We start from the raw sequence: 15690 nt of genomic DNA on the forward strand, positions 1-15690 counted from the left end.
ATAGCCTTGTGGCTGAGCGCTCAGCGGCGCTATCATTTAATCGTACGGTTGAAGGTTCGAATCCCGGCAGGTGCGAATTTTTTTTTGTACTTGAAAAAATAAATACGAGCACGTATAATTTCAAAAGTAATAAATATATTTGAATAATGAATGCAAATAAAAGTAAATTTATTAATTAAATTGTAATTTTCAGGTAAGGACATGATAACTAATGGTCAATTAGGTTAGGTTAGCTACATTATAAATACTTTAAAACTTTGTGGACGGTTGATTTGGTTAGGATAGTTACATTAAAGATACTTGGAAATCATGTAAACGGTTTCCTAGCGCTGGATAGCTACATATTAAAAAGTTATTTGCTAAGCACCCATAAAATGATTTTACAGTATTTTTAATGTAGCTATACTTACCTAATATAACCAACCATCCACTAAACAGTATATGTGGCATTTTTATACTGGAGAGAAAAAACGCGCGCGTAAAAATAAAAAAAACATCCAGGGGGTAGGTGCTCCCGATCGGCCAACTTCGGAGAGGATCGGCATTTGCAGCCAGTTGCAGGAAGGTAGCATTGCTGCCGCTAGACTCTTGTTCCGCTAGCGACTCTTCGTGAGACCGCGGGCAATCCTCTCTTCTACACCCAATCTTCCTGCTAGCCACTCCTTGCCAGCACGTCCTCGGTCAGCTGCACTGGGCCGAACGGTCCACTCCCGCCTCAGAGTGTGAGGCTGCTCTACCCAAGAGCTGGTGCCGGGCAAACAACACCACAACTGAACGACAGAGCGACGTCCGCCCCGTCTCCACAGCTTCACCAGAGACGAGGCCGCGACAAAGTAAATAAATCTGATAAAGATTATTATAATCACTGGGACGATAGTGATATTAAAAGTATTTACAATAAACATACAAGGAAGATGGTAGCAGAAGAGATTGATTACACATCATGGGAAGATCCAAACATATTGGTTGACCAGCTAAGACTTATACATGCCTCGCTTTGTGCAGGAAACTATTCGTGCATCAAAGAAATATCCTTCTCACTCAAAGAACTGAGGGAAGCTGGCTACATACAATAATGACTAGTTTTACCAGCATTTGTATAATGTTGAGAAATAAAATAAATAATTTAAATTACAAAAAATTAATGTTTTATTTTTTGTATTCTGATTTATAACCAAGCCTGAGTTCTCGCTATGTGTGTTTATTCCTTCTCTATTGTGTGTACTGAGTGTTCATTCCGTTTCCTGTGTGTACTGTGTGTTCATTATATTTCCTGTGTATACTGTGTGTACCGTATGTTCAGTGTGTTCTTTTGTTGAATGCGTGGTCAACTCTGTAGTATCTCTGAATATTTACTAGTTCAAAACCTCTTTGGCTTGATAAATCAGTTTTCAAAGTCTCTTGGTCCTTTAGTATGCATAAAACATGTTACATAGGTCTAATTGACTGTAATTAGCTGACGATGATGAAGGTCATGAGGTTCGTAAATGACTGGTCTATACGTCCGACATTGTTCATGACCCGGACTCATGGTCCGAAGATGCTTGGTCTATATGTATGGCTGCGTACAATAACTGTTAAGAATTTATTCTAAGTATTGGAAATTAGACTTTTATGTTAAGTTTATCGACAATGTATTTAATTCGTTGGACAGGTTTATTGTCTTGAGTTGTTTTTCTTAGAGTGAATGATTAATTAACTCCACAAAAGAAAATGGGAAAGAATAAAAATTAATTTAATATTTAGTTACAATTGTCACTGGTCGAGAACCAAACTAAAGAGAGGAATCCATTGATTCAGTCGTTATTCTAATAGGTGAAGTTTTTGGCAATTTTGAAATTTTTCCCGAATTTCTAGGATAATTACGACAAATTTCCAAGATGGCGGTCATAATGGCTTACTGGAGGCTGGTTGGCATGGGAACTGTGCATATTTTATGACTTACCACCATATTTATTGAAATTGATATTTTTTTACATAAAATTAAAAATAATTGCTTCTATCAAGTATCGAACCAAGGACAGGAACTGTTCGGAACAATCAGTATATGATTACATGAATTTTGGAATTTTTGCCGAATTTTTAGTTAAATAATTACACAATTCCAAGATGGTGCCCAAATACCAAGATGGTGGGTGCCACAGTAATAATAAATGATTGCTGCACTCTAACAGGTAAAAATTAAACTAACATGATGGTGGCACACTCTAGGAGCCGAAAAAAAAGATGGTGGCTTCCAGCAGAAGCAAACAAGTTGGTGGAAATCATGTCATACTAGCTGGTTATATATATATATATATATATATATATATATATATATATATATATATATACACACACACCTTGGTATTGGTGGTGGGAGGTCAGTCTGAAGTTGGCTTTCGAGGAAGAAGGATATACCGACATTTTTGGTTTTGCTCCTACAGGGGTCGAACTGAGGACTTCAAGGCATAAGTGAATTTTTAAATAGAATTTTATTATATTTTAATTAATTTTTTTATAATTTTAAATATTTTTCTCGATTTTCTAACATAAATTATAGATTTTCAAGATGGTGGCCATAGTGAAAATTTCAACAGTGTTGTTGAAATATTTGTGTAACAATTTTATTAATTAATAATTTTTATAAATTTTAAATTTTTTTCATTAAAATTAGATAATAAATAAAGATTTTCAATATGGCAGCCATACCATAAATTGCAATGGTGACAACATAATTCAAAATGCCAGAAAAATGGTGGAAAACAAAATGGCAGATCCAAAATAGCGGAAAACAAAATGGCGGAACCAAGATTGTGGCCAAGGTTAAGGTCAAAGGTCAAGGTCATCCAAGATGGACGTTCATGTCAGAATCCAAGATGGCGGTTAGCACCACAGCATCAGAGACAGAAGCCAGGTGCCAGAGCCCATTTACATACTATTACTACTACGTGTCTACAGTAATAGGTTCCACCGCACTATAGGTATGGCTCCGAACGAGGTGAAGGATAACTCTTTGCTGCTTACTGTTTACAGATATGTATAAAAATTACATCCTAGAAGATCCATGGCTTGCATGGGGTCCTACTTACGTATTTCAAAATGCAAGACATTGTTTGAGAAAGGCTTTGACCGAGGTGGACACATTAGGTTTTCAGAGTAGTCAGCATTACGCCCAGTTTTCAACATGTTTTTCATTTGAGTGATTTGGATGGCAACGAAATTAAGGGTGCGTTTTATTGTCCTGAACTTCAGGTAACATCATGCCCTGACACTTATTTAGTGTATAAAATTCACAAAAAATGTGGCGGACGTTTCCTAGTGTCGTGTAAGGGATTTCCTGTGTCAGTTAAGATGTGGATTAATTCCGGTGATATTCAACGGTGATTCACGTAATGCTGTGAGTGATGGCTGGCTGTAGTCTATTTCTGGCCCGGGCTGCATTTGGAGTTCCGCAATGGTACAATAGCTTTCTCCTCCAGCCCCTCAGGCGGCATCAAGGCTTTGCTGTAAACACTTTTCCCCCACCGGCCCCTCCGACAGTGGCTCGGCCTCGCGGCGAGCGGATGTGAACACTTTTACAGTGCGGGATCGCGGCGCGCGAGCCGTCAACATGCAGTCTTCCAGATTACACTCTAGAGAACCTTTCCTACACAGCGTTACTGTAGCGCTTATTTTACTGAACATAGCAAGGCATTACTATAGCACTTCTTTTAAAATGTTTATTAGTTTTACTGAACATATGCTTATTTTATTTTACATTTTATTTTAAATATATTTCCTGAACGTACCTACGGTGTTACTATAACGGTCCTACACATGCTTATTTGTCTTCTGTTTTATATATTACTTGAAATACTGGAAGAGGGCAAGTACTATAAAATTTTATATATGTTTTATTGCTACACTATTTAATGTGATGTTATGTCTGAGTACTATACGATTTTATATATAACTAAACATACCATGGCATTACTATAGCGCTTTTTTTTACTATACAACAGTATAGGATTTTATATATACCTATATATTCTTAATATACATAACACGCCACACGATACTAACACCATAGCGCTTATATTACTGTAAATATTGGATTGCACACTGTAATGCTACTGAAGAGAGGTAGTACACAAGAGGTTTGTTTGACTCGAGGTCGCTCGTGCTCCTCGGGAGTTGAAAGAGTTGGGAGCAAGTTGACCTGAGGGCAAAAAGAGCCATTTGTTGTAAAACAATGATGGCGGAAAATATAGCAGACATCGTGAGAAATTTGTTTGGAAAAGATGATTCATATGAAGATGAAGTTGTTATTGATTTACCATATATTGGACTACAAATTATGAGAGAGCTTGATGAAGGTAAAAATATATAAATATTGGTTTTTCACTTTAAACCGCTTGTGGTATGCATAAGCTAACCTGTACTAGGAAACGATTGCAAATCTTGTGATTTTTAAATAAAGGACGCCAAATAAGTTATATTGAAATGTTTTTCCGCTTCAATGTCGTCATCTAATTAAAATATTACCGTCATCACCAAATGTAGTTTGATAACATATTGACTCCATCGTCAGTCGCGCCAAAACAACCAGCAGACGACTTGCCCTCGCAACTCTTCATCGAGAGGAGGAGCACCGAGAGCATGACCTGAGTGACCTGAGAGCAACTTGCCCCCGCGAGTAGAACCACCATCCGCCATACTGCTTCCGAGAGTTGACAGGTCAAAAAGAGACCTCGAGTCAAACAAACCTCATATATTATAGTAATAAAAGAAAATAAAAATTATAGTAATAAGCATAAATGGAACCTCTATAGTAGTGGATCACATTCAAAGACCATCAAATTACAGTACTAGTTCATAAAAAACCAATTAGGACGTCATGTAATATATTGAGTAATAAAAATATAAAAACATTAGGTTTGTTTGACTCGAGGTCTCTTTTTGACCTGTCAACTCTCGGAAGCAGTATGGCGGATGGTGGTTCTACTCGCGGGGGCAAGTTGCTCTCAGGTCACTCAGGTCATGCTCTCGGTGCTCCTCCTCTCGATGAAGAGTTGCGAGGGCAAGTCGTCTGCTGGTTGTTTTGGCGCGACTGACGATGGAGTCAATATGTTATCAAGCTACATTTGGTGATGACGGTAATATTTTAATTAGATGACGACATTGAAGCGGAAAAACATTTCAATATAACTTATTTGGCGTCCTTTATTTAAAAATCACAAGATTTGCAATCGTTTCCTAGTACAGGTTAGCTTATGCATACCACAAGCGGTTTAAAGTGAAAAACCAATATTTATATATTTTTACCTTCATCAAGCTCTCTCATAATTTGTAGTCCAATATATGGTAAATCAATAACAACTTCATCTTCATATGAATCATCTTTTCCAAACAAATTTCTCACGATGTCTGCTATATTTTCCGCCATCATTGTTTTACAACAAATGGCTCTTTTTGCCCTCAGGTCAACTTGCTCCCAACTCTTTCAACTCCCGAGAAGCACGAGCGACCTCGAGTCAAACAAACCTATGGTGTTGGGAATAATGAGTCTTTCCCTGACCCGGACCCCTCCCAAACACACTTAGTTTTTAGTTAGGTTAGGAAAAATAAAAATAAATTCACTCTCTCTCTCTCTCACACACACACTAATGGAAAATTGTTAATATAATTTGAATTAATTTTTTTATTAGCCTTTCGTAAACCTAAGTTGAAGTCATTCCTAAAAGATTAGAATTTATATACATTCTTCTTTAGTAGCTGATTCATTTGGGCGAGTGTCAAAAGTGTGGTAAATCTAGGACAGCCGAAGATTCACGGGAAGCCTACATTTCACAAAGGGTTGAGGACCAACCCGAACATGCCCGAAAACTTAACCTTCGGTCAACTTCGGGACTTTGTTTTTCTTTTAACAAGACGCGCGGGAATTTTGATTAGTGAAGGCCCACCGCCCATACTTAAGGACAGAGGCTATTCCTATCTTGCAGAATCTCGTCACTGTTCAACTATGTAACAGAACTTAACTGAATTCAACATGTTTCAGGATAATTATATTTAGTGTTGTATCTATAGCATGTTTCAATTTTTTTTCATGGAAAATTCAAAATCATCTTTATATATTTACAGATTAAAATTTTATTTTCTTTCCGGGAGGGTGCCAGGCTAACTTATGCAGCTGTTTGGTGGGTCGTCGGCCCCAGCTTTGTTCACTAGGATCGTGGCGGTGGTTGGATTACTAACTAGAGAAGTCGTATCACACTCCTCAGGCAGCATGGTTGGCTGATGCCTAACTTAGGTAAGGGGGCACTGGAAATCACTGTCAATTTGTTCTCGCATTTATTGGCATGCTATGCATTGCGGTGTTACACTATGCGTTATACCTTATACTTTACCCTGACAAAAGTTTCTGATTGCTTCGTTATGTGCTTACGTTACATCTAAAAGCAGTCTTATTGGGGATTTGCATGGAGTCGGCCATACCCGTAAGTTTTTGAATTACGACTCGAACAGGCTCTACGAGCCGTGAATCTACAAGTGCTTTAATGTCTTTGTTTGGGCCAGCAGACATATGCACGGCTACATTAAATTAAAACGCTTACCTCTGGAGTCAGCGAGTTCCATAATTGTCGACCCTGCGGCGTGGTCACGTGGCAGGGTTAAATCTAAGGCGGTTGGGATAAGCCCGGCTCCGCAAAGATGACCCAGGGATGTGTGGGTAACGAGAGAAAAAAGATTTAGAGGTGAGAAAGTCTATAAAACATTTACCACAATATTTCAAGACGTGTGTGAAAATGCTGAGAGTTAATATTGTGGTCATTCACTAAAAACTGGTTTCATTATATTTGTGAGGTTCATACTGTGCAGCTATAATGCATGACTATTAAGTAAATTATATAAACAATTATTTTATGCACAAATTACTACATTATGTTTCTCACCATAAAAGTAATTGTCCATAAAGGTACATACTGAGGTTGTTTAAAACAATAGCATGTTATGAGACTTTGTAGTGTCACCTGATGGTATAATGTAAAGAGGAAATATTACTGTGTAAGCTCTGTGTTGGTAATGCTCAGTATAGAAATTCAGTAATGTATGAGACATTTGCAGCCTAGATTGTCACTAAAGAATATTTTTTTTATGAAAAAAAAAACATAAATATTAAATTTTTTTTGTGTCCACAGTAATCTCTTTCCATTGTATTATTTTATCCGTAACATTCCTGTATAAAAAATCCTATCATTGTAGCTTTCCTAATTGTTCGTTGGTTTACTTGATATGTACCAACACTTATTCGTTGGTTTACTTGATATGTACCAACATAGTGGGTGAATGTATCTTGAAAGCGATACCACATAAAAGGTTACATGTTACATTTAAATTTATATGTTCACTTTATAAAAAAAATTCATTTATTTGCTGTGGAATGAAAAAAACGAAGACACATTGAATATTTAAACACTAATATTTTAAAGGCATAAAATCTTGCACTTTCTATCTTGTACATACTAATAACTACAATGTGTTTTAAAGATAACTGACATGTCAAAAGGTAAAATTATTTATTATGAACGTTCAGCAAAAATCTTTACACTTTTCTTTCCTTTAAATGACAGCATTATTTTTTCCATATGAATCACCCAAGTTTGGTATGTTTTGAAGATAGACAATCATGAAATATAAGGTTGTAAAAAATACTCTTTATTTCTCCAAAAAAAATTTATTTCACTTTCTTAGTTACTATCAATTAACTGGCAATGAAATAAAATTCTAAGTAAAATAAAAAAGCACTATTATAACAAAAATTCACAAAATAATTCATTTTCATTGAATGTCCAAAGAATTTAATCTACAAGAAAATGTTCTAATGTCTTCACATGCCAGCATTAAACAGAAAATAATTCTTCCTTTCTATGGAGTGTCCAAGGAGTTTAATGTTTCAGCTCATTTTCTAATTTCCTTACATACCTGCAACAAACAGAAACAATTACAAGTACTGAGAATGTAGAGAATAAGTCATATAAATGGCAATCTGGAGACAAAGTCCATAACAGAAACTGTAGAGCAATAAAGTAATACATAGTATTTAACAGAAACTATTTAGCAGAAAAATAATATTCATGGCAACAATATACACACCAGATGGTCAACACATTTCATTTGGTAAGTACATATATGTATAATTTGATAAGCTCAATAGTTTTGGTAGGCCTATCTTATTTAAATGTATACTGTTCTTCATGTATTCACAGCTTTCAATATTTTTTTTTTGTTTTTAATATTTTTCAAACATTCAGTTACATAAAAAATTGGAAATATCGTATACCTACATCACAAACAGTGTTTGGTGATTTAATGCAATGGCAAAATTAGCACCTACACACATTAATTAAAAAAAAAACCACTACTGCTTATAAATACAAGTGGTAACAATACAAACAGCACTTAGCTCTTAATGTTTCTCAGGTAGATGTATAGAATATAAACGTGTGGTGATTGTAGTAGTGACTGCATTTTGCGATACTGTATGCTGCAACACTAAGTGAGATTAATGGCAGAACAGTAAATATTTTTTGTGTAAACTTAAGACAAGCAGCCAGAAAAGTAGGTGGTTTATTTTTATGATTTTATCAAATGTTATAGTAATTAAGTAGTAGTGTTTTGTGTTCATTGTAATTTTATAGTTTATCAGATTTTTTGCAAACAAGAAAATAAAAATTACAAAATACCTTTTGCTTCCTGAAATGCTTTGGAATAATTTTGTAAGACAGCACTGTGTTACATCAAGCAGTCTACCAATAGTTTTATAGTTTTAACATTCATGATTGCGATATCGCAAGCGCCGCCATGTGCGAGTCCCTGCTGTGCTTGCAAAAAGCTTGCTTCAATAAAAACAAGGGCCTCATAATCAGATTTTGTCACATATGGAGTTATGTGTTTCTTGCTGCAAGTATTGCTCCCTTGGGTAATGACTGAAAAACATATCAGGAAGTAAAAAAAAAAAAGTTATAATTTTTACTCTTCTTACTTTTGTTGATTAAAACAAACTTAATAAAATCTTGTGCAGTTTTAAAAACGATAAACAACTTAAAGTACCTCAACATTCTCTTGGGAAATATTTCGATACATGTCAGGATGTGAAAAAAAGTTTTTCAGAATTTTTTTTCTTTATTCATTTAAAAGCTGCAAAACAATACAATTACTCTGTGCATTTTATTTGCTGTTAGGAGAGAGGTGGGTAATAATCTTACGTTGTGGCTTATCCACAAACTAAAAAAAAATTAGACAAAAACTTTTTTTGACACTAGTCATAGCCCTGAATTTATCCTGAAAACAGACTTTAAATTTCTACAGGTTAGCAAGTAATCAAAGTTTAAAGCTTACATTATAATACCTGTGCATTCACACATACCTGTACGTTCTTAAAGTACAAACACTGGAAAAAAAACTTTTGGACGGAGGACATTCATATGCTTCTGTTACATCAGATATATATCTTGAGAAATAATAATGAAATGTAATATATCTTCAGTATGGTGTTCTATTATACTAGTACAGGTAGGGCTTGTTCTTAAGTATAGAATATGATACCACAGGTAAAATATATACTGTAGTAGGTATGTTCTAAATCTAGAATAAGCATGGCCATAGCATAAAATACGTTACCAGAAAGCTAGTTTAATACACAAACATATTTTGTGCAAAACAAGCATTAGAATACTCCCCAACTAAAACCCCCATATAATCATGCTAGTCACATAATAATGCAGATATGGTAATGACATAAATGTGCCATGTTATTAATGTGATAATGATATTGTGATACATACTTGTCCCGAAAGTGAAATTGGTAAAAGTTCCGTATAACATATTCAAATTCATCCCTTGATCCAGAAGGCATGATCTTGTATACATTGTTCCTGTGGTACATTTTGCTTGATGTTTTGATTTGGTACATTGAAAGAACATGGGCATACTAACTTGTGTTATTACAATTTATATATGAATGTAAAACAGTTACAAAAGAAATTATTTCACAACACCTGAGATAATTTGTTTGTCTTGTGATGTTCTAGTATTTGTTATGTCCATACTCTTTCGACGTAACAAATTAAAACAGCAAGCATCTTGTACCACAAAACCAAGGGGTCAATTTGGACACGTGATACGAAAAAAATTACGTCAACCTATGCTAAACTTTAAAACCTGTAGAGAGAAAATATGAACTAAATGATGATACATATCTCTTAATTTACACGCAAATCTGAAAGTTAGTTGAAGTTCAGTATCGCATATCCAAGTGTGCAGTGTTTTTCACTTGATCCCGAGGTACATGATGCTTGCTGTTTTAATTTAGTGCGTTGAAAGATCCTGAACATAACGAATACTTGTAATATAACAGTGAATAATAATCTTAAGATTATTACTAAATATGCACTTTCTTTCTATGAATTAAACACTTAACCTCACAATTATTATTAATAAGTGTTTTTGATATCCACCAACATGGCCGTGCTGTTATGATTTTTTTTTTCCTAACCTAACTAAAACTAAGTGTATTTTGGAGGGGTCCGGGTTAGGGAGGGACCTAGGTGCGTCTCAGGCCGAAGCCTATACGCCTAGTCATGCTGGGATTAGCCATGCAAGGAGAGGGTCGCATGCATCATGTGCTAGGAGGGGATTGGCCAGCCATGGCAGCGATTGGCGCCATGACTAACTCCCCTCACTCTTAAATCTAGACTATAACTAGAGATAGGTTGGGCCCAGGTAAAACCTGCATAGACACAGGGAAAACCCTGGGCACATTCATGCGGGATGCAAATTGGCATGCATTACGTGTAGGAATTTACAGGAGACAGAGGATGGTCTGGATGAAGTGTTGGACAGAGTAGAAAAGAGTCTACCATGCGGGGGTTGGGCACTTGGACTCGTGGTCCGCTTTTCCAGTTTTCCAGTACTGGATTTAGTGACCAGGGACGCAAGCGCCCCTGGTGGTGAGTGGTTGCACTGACCACTCACTCCGCCGCCAGTCAGCACCTAAAAAACTAAGAAACTAAAACAGAAAAAAGATAAATGACTTACAAACTAGGCATTTTGTTACGAAATATGCAAACAGCCAACTCAGGGATGGACGTGCAGTGCTTAAGATAAAACTAAAATAAGAACTAAAAATATATATATATATTTTAATTTTTTTTTTAGATTTTTTATTATTATTTTAGAAATATATATTTTTGATGTCTATTACTAAGTATCTAGGACTTATTACTAATTTACAAATCTCTAATATCTACTACTATACTACTAGTTAAATATAGAGGAACTGTCGGTGTATAAAGTTACAGGTGAATTAAGTCAAGACCTATTCGCATTCTGGCATTTGTTGCAAGCTTGTAATTCAAAATCCCATGTATTTCAGAAACACAACCGGCACTGGAGGTGAAGCCTGCCAGGCGGGCCATGCCCATCGTGCATAGGGAGTCAGCCCTAACACAACAGGCAGTGAACTCCCGGGAGCCAAACCTACACCTGCGTGCTTCGGACCATTTTGAATTAGCTAATTATTCATTAATGTCTATAATTTAAGTTTCAACTCGCGGGAGACTGATTGGCCGATCGCTCAGCCAGCCACAGCACACTACGGAGGTCTGTGAGCCAAGATTGAATTTGGCATTTTATATTTTCCATGCAACTCTGGATCTTGTTCGCCCAGTGATGAAATATATGGGTTTCTGCTTATGGCACATTTATCATAGAATTTTTGCGCTGTTCGGAAATAATAATGTTTTAAAAGTTCGAGTTTGAGCTCTCTGTGCATAGCCCTTACGGGGCAATACACAGGCGCATCTGTCGCAATACGAATACTCTTATTCTGAATTCTCTGTAGCTTGATTAAGTGAGATTCCGCTGCTGTTGCCCACACCGGCGCTGCATACGTGATTATTGGTTTTATTAGTGCGTTATAAATTATTATTCCGTTTTTAACAGAGCTACCTAAACGTCTGCTCATGACGGGGTAGAGGGCCATGAGCCTAGTGAAAGCTGTTTTTCTTTTCGCCTCTATGTGATCGCGCCATAGTAGTTTCCTATCCATGTGCACGCCTAAATATTTAACAACATTTTTGTGAGGAATTTGCTCATTGAAAAGTGTTAGTCGTGGTCTATCTTCAAGTGGCGGGAGATGTTTACGCGTAAAAACTATAGCTTCTGATTTAGTAGGTTTTACCTTAATTCGCCATTTTGTGCACCACTGTTCTATTGAATTTAACGCGGTTTGCAATCTGTCTGCTGCGAGTTCTAGAATACTAGATCTGCTAAACAATACCGTATCGTCCGCGTAGCAGCCAAACTGAACTGATCGGTGTGCGGGCTTAGGCATATCATGGATATAAATATTGAATAAAACCGGCCCCAAAACGCTGCCTTGTGGGACTCCTGCTTTAATTGTTTTTAAATCGGACTGTGCTCCATCTGTCGTGACTCTAAACGATCGATTTTCTAAATACGAGGCCAGTAATTTAATATAACAATCGGGGAAGCCAGTTTTATATAATTTATAAATTAAGCCTTCATGAAGTACTCTATCAAAGGCTTTTTCTATGTCCAAAAACGCTGCGAGATTATAGCTATTCTGATTGAACGCAGTTATTATTTGTTCTGTCAAACGGACCAGTTGATGCGTTGTTGAATGCGCGCTGCGGAAACCAAATTGTTCGTCCGGCAGTACGTTATTTTCTTTAATGTGAGCATTTAGTCGCTGCAGAATTATGCATTCGGCTACTTTTGACAATGTACTCAGCAGACTAATGGGCCTATAATTTTGGGGCAGTGTCTTATCTTTTCCGGATTTATGAAAAACTATCACATTCGCTTCTTTCCACTGCAATGGAAAATACTGTAGTTTAAGTATTCCATTTATTAATTGAGCTAGGTATTCCAAAATTTCGTCGGGCAGTTTCTTAAGGACTACTGCCTGAATGCCATCGTTTCCCGGTGCCTTACGTGGTTTCATACGCCTGATAGCCTGTTTAACTTCCTGAGATTGAGTTAAGTAAGGTTTTGAAGTTAAAGGCTGATTAAGTTTAATTGTAAGGTCTCTGTATATTCCGGCATTAAATTGCGGGTCAGAGGGTTCGATATTAGGTTGAAAGGCTAATTCAAGGGTATTCGCGAAGGCTTGTGCCTTGTCTGTCGGTGTAAAAGCGAACCCAGTGCGAGTTTGTAGCGGAGGTATTTTATCTATCTTATGAAGGAATCGCTTTGTCATACTCCAGGTGCTACCATCTTGCACCTGTAGCTGAGAGACTTTCGTCTCCCATTGGCTGCTCCTCCATAGAGTTATTTCATCGGAAATTATTTTCTGTAATTCATTAATTCTCGCTTTAATGTCGCGCTGCCTACGTCGAGTATATTCGCGCCTTAATCTATTTTTATGAGAAATTAAATCCCTAATATACACCGGCAGTACATCTTGCTTAAATCTAACCACCTTTTCTGGGATGCACGAGTTAATTGCAGTTTGAATTTTAACTGTAAGTTCAGTGACTGCTGATTCGATGTTATCTTTCGTTTCGAAGTTGGCGGCATCGGCTGCAGGCAAATTATCGACTAAATACGTCTGAAAGCCTCTCCAGTCGGCTTTATTGTAGTCTTTAATTTTTCTCGGAGGACTGATGTCAGTGTCCACGTCATCGAATAGTATATGTACTGGAAAGTGGTCAGACGACATTTCGTGAAAAACTCTGAGTTCGAATCCCGTTTGAACTCTCTTATTTAATGCAATATCTAAAATATCGGGGTTGTGCCTTAGTACTCCGCTATCATGAGTGGGCTCTGAGGGAGCATGTACTTGATAATTTTTGTTAGACTCGTGTCTTTGCAGCAGTAGGCCATTGGCTGTATTGCTCCGACAGTTCCAGTCTTTATGCTTGGCATTAATATCGCCGACTGCTAGAAATGTGGGAGCTGAGCCATATAAGATGTCCAGCTCGTTTTCAGTTAGTGACCTCCCCGGTGGTGCATACATCGAAATAAGCACTATTTGTTGTTTATTGACTTTAAAAGTAATTGCAACAGCTTCTAATTTATTAAATTCAGGTAAATGAAATTCACTATGTTGTATACTTCTGTGGATTAGTAGGGCAATCCCTCCACTTCTGGTATCGCGGTCGCGCCTATAAATAGTGTAATTTAAGATAGTTAGACGATCTGTTGGAATTAAGTGTGTTTCGTTTATCGCCGCGATTCTAATATTATGTTTAATTAAATGATCGGTAAATTCGATATTTTATTTCTAATTCCTCGTGCATTCCAGTAAAGGATGGTACTTAATCTACTGTCTACGGGGGTAGTATTAATGGCAGAACCTAAATTAAGGGTGTGCGGCATTAAAGCTGGCCGCTAATGCTGTCACGAAGCCCGTGGTGGCTTTTATTTTGTCCTCTATTGACTTGGATGGATTACACCAAATAGCCATTAAAATGCACATTGGTTCCAGGACGTGTGCAAGGTTAGGGTCCTGTGCAATGGCATCCGATTGGCCTACGAGCTTCAGAAATTCACTCGCGCCCATCGCTGGATTCTCCAAGGGTTTTAGCTGCGGTGAAGCAGTTGGCAATTCTGTTGGTGAGTCAGTCTGCACCGGGCTGGCTTGTTTCCCGGGGGGGCTGAAAAGTATCCAATCGGAATGGTTACCATTCCGTAAATTATACATCCTCATGTGCCCAGAGCAATCCGGAATGGTTAACATTCAGGATTTACGAGCAAATATCGTATAATTGCAAATCCTGAAAAGTATCCACTGTATGAATGGTTACCATTCCGGCTATTACTGCAAATATGCTGCTAGAAAAAATCCGGAAAACTGTCCGCAGTGTGAATGGTTACCATTCCGGATTGGATAGTTTTCCGTGTTCGTCTGCAAAATACGGAAAAGTATCCGCTGTCGGAATGGTAACCATTCCAGTTTTGTGTGCGCAGATATAAAAGGGGGCGACTGAAAAGTATCCAATCGGAATGGTTACCATTCCGTAAATTATACATCCTCATGTTCCCAGAGCAATCCGGAATGGTTAACATTCAGGATTTACTGGCAAATATCGTATAATTGCAAATCCTGAAAAGTATCCACTGTATGAATGGTTACCATTCCGGCATTTACTGCAAATGTGCTGCTAGAAAAAATCCGGAAAAGTGTCCGCAGTGTGAATGGTTACCATTCCGGATTGGATAGTTTTCTGTGTTCGTCTGCAAAATACGGAAAAGTATCCGCTGTCCAGTTTTGTGTGCGCAGATATAAAAGTAGCTCCTAAAATTCTGAATGGTTACCATTCCGGTTTTCCTTGCCAATGCACTTAATTTAAAAATACTGAAAAGTTCCCGCAGTGTGAATGGTTACCATTCCGGGTTTATTTGACAATGCACTTACTTTAAAAATCCTGAAAAATGCCCGCAGCCTGAATGGTTACCATTCCCGTTTGCGCCGCTGTTGCATATCTCATAATAATCCTGAAAACTATCAATTCGGAAAAGTATCTGCTAAGGGCGTGCAGTTGACTCATTTACCTGTTGCTAGATGGCAGCAGTGTTATCTGTACACGAGAGATGGCGTGCATAAAACATTTGTATATGAATTTATGATGAATTATAATATATTTTCTTTTAGAAAGATTTACTACCCATATCTGTGTCGCGAATAACTGGATAATGTCAACT

Source organism: Bacillus rossius, chromosome 5 (genome assembly GCF_032445375.1).
Source record: "Bacillus rossius redtenbacheri isolate Brsri chromosome 5, Brsri_v3, whole genome shotgun sequence".
Taxonomy (NCBI): domain Eukaryota; kingdom Metazoa; phylum Arthropoda; class Insecta; order Phasmatodea; family Bacillidae; genus Bacillus; species Bacillus rossius.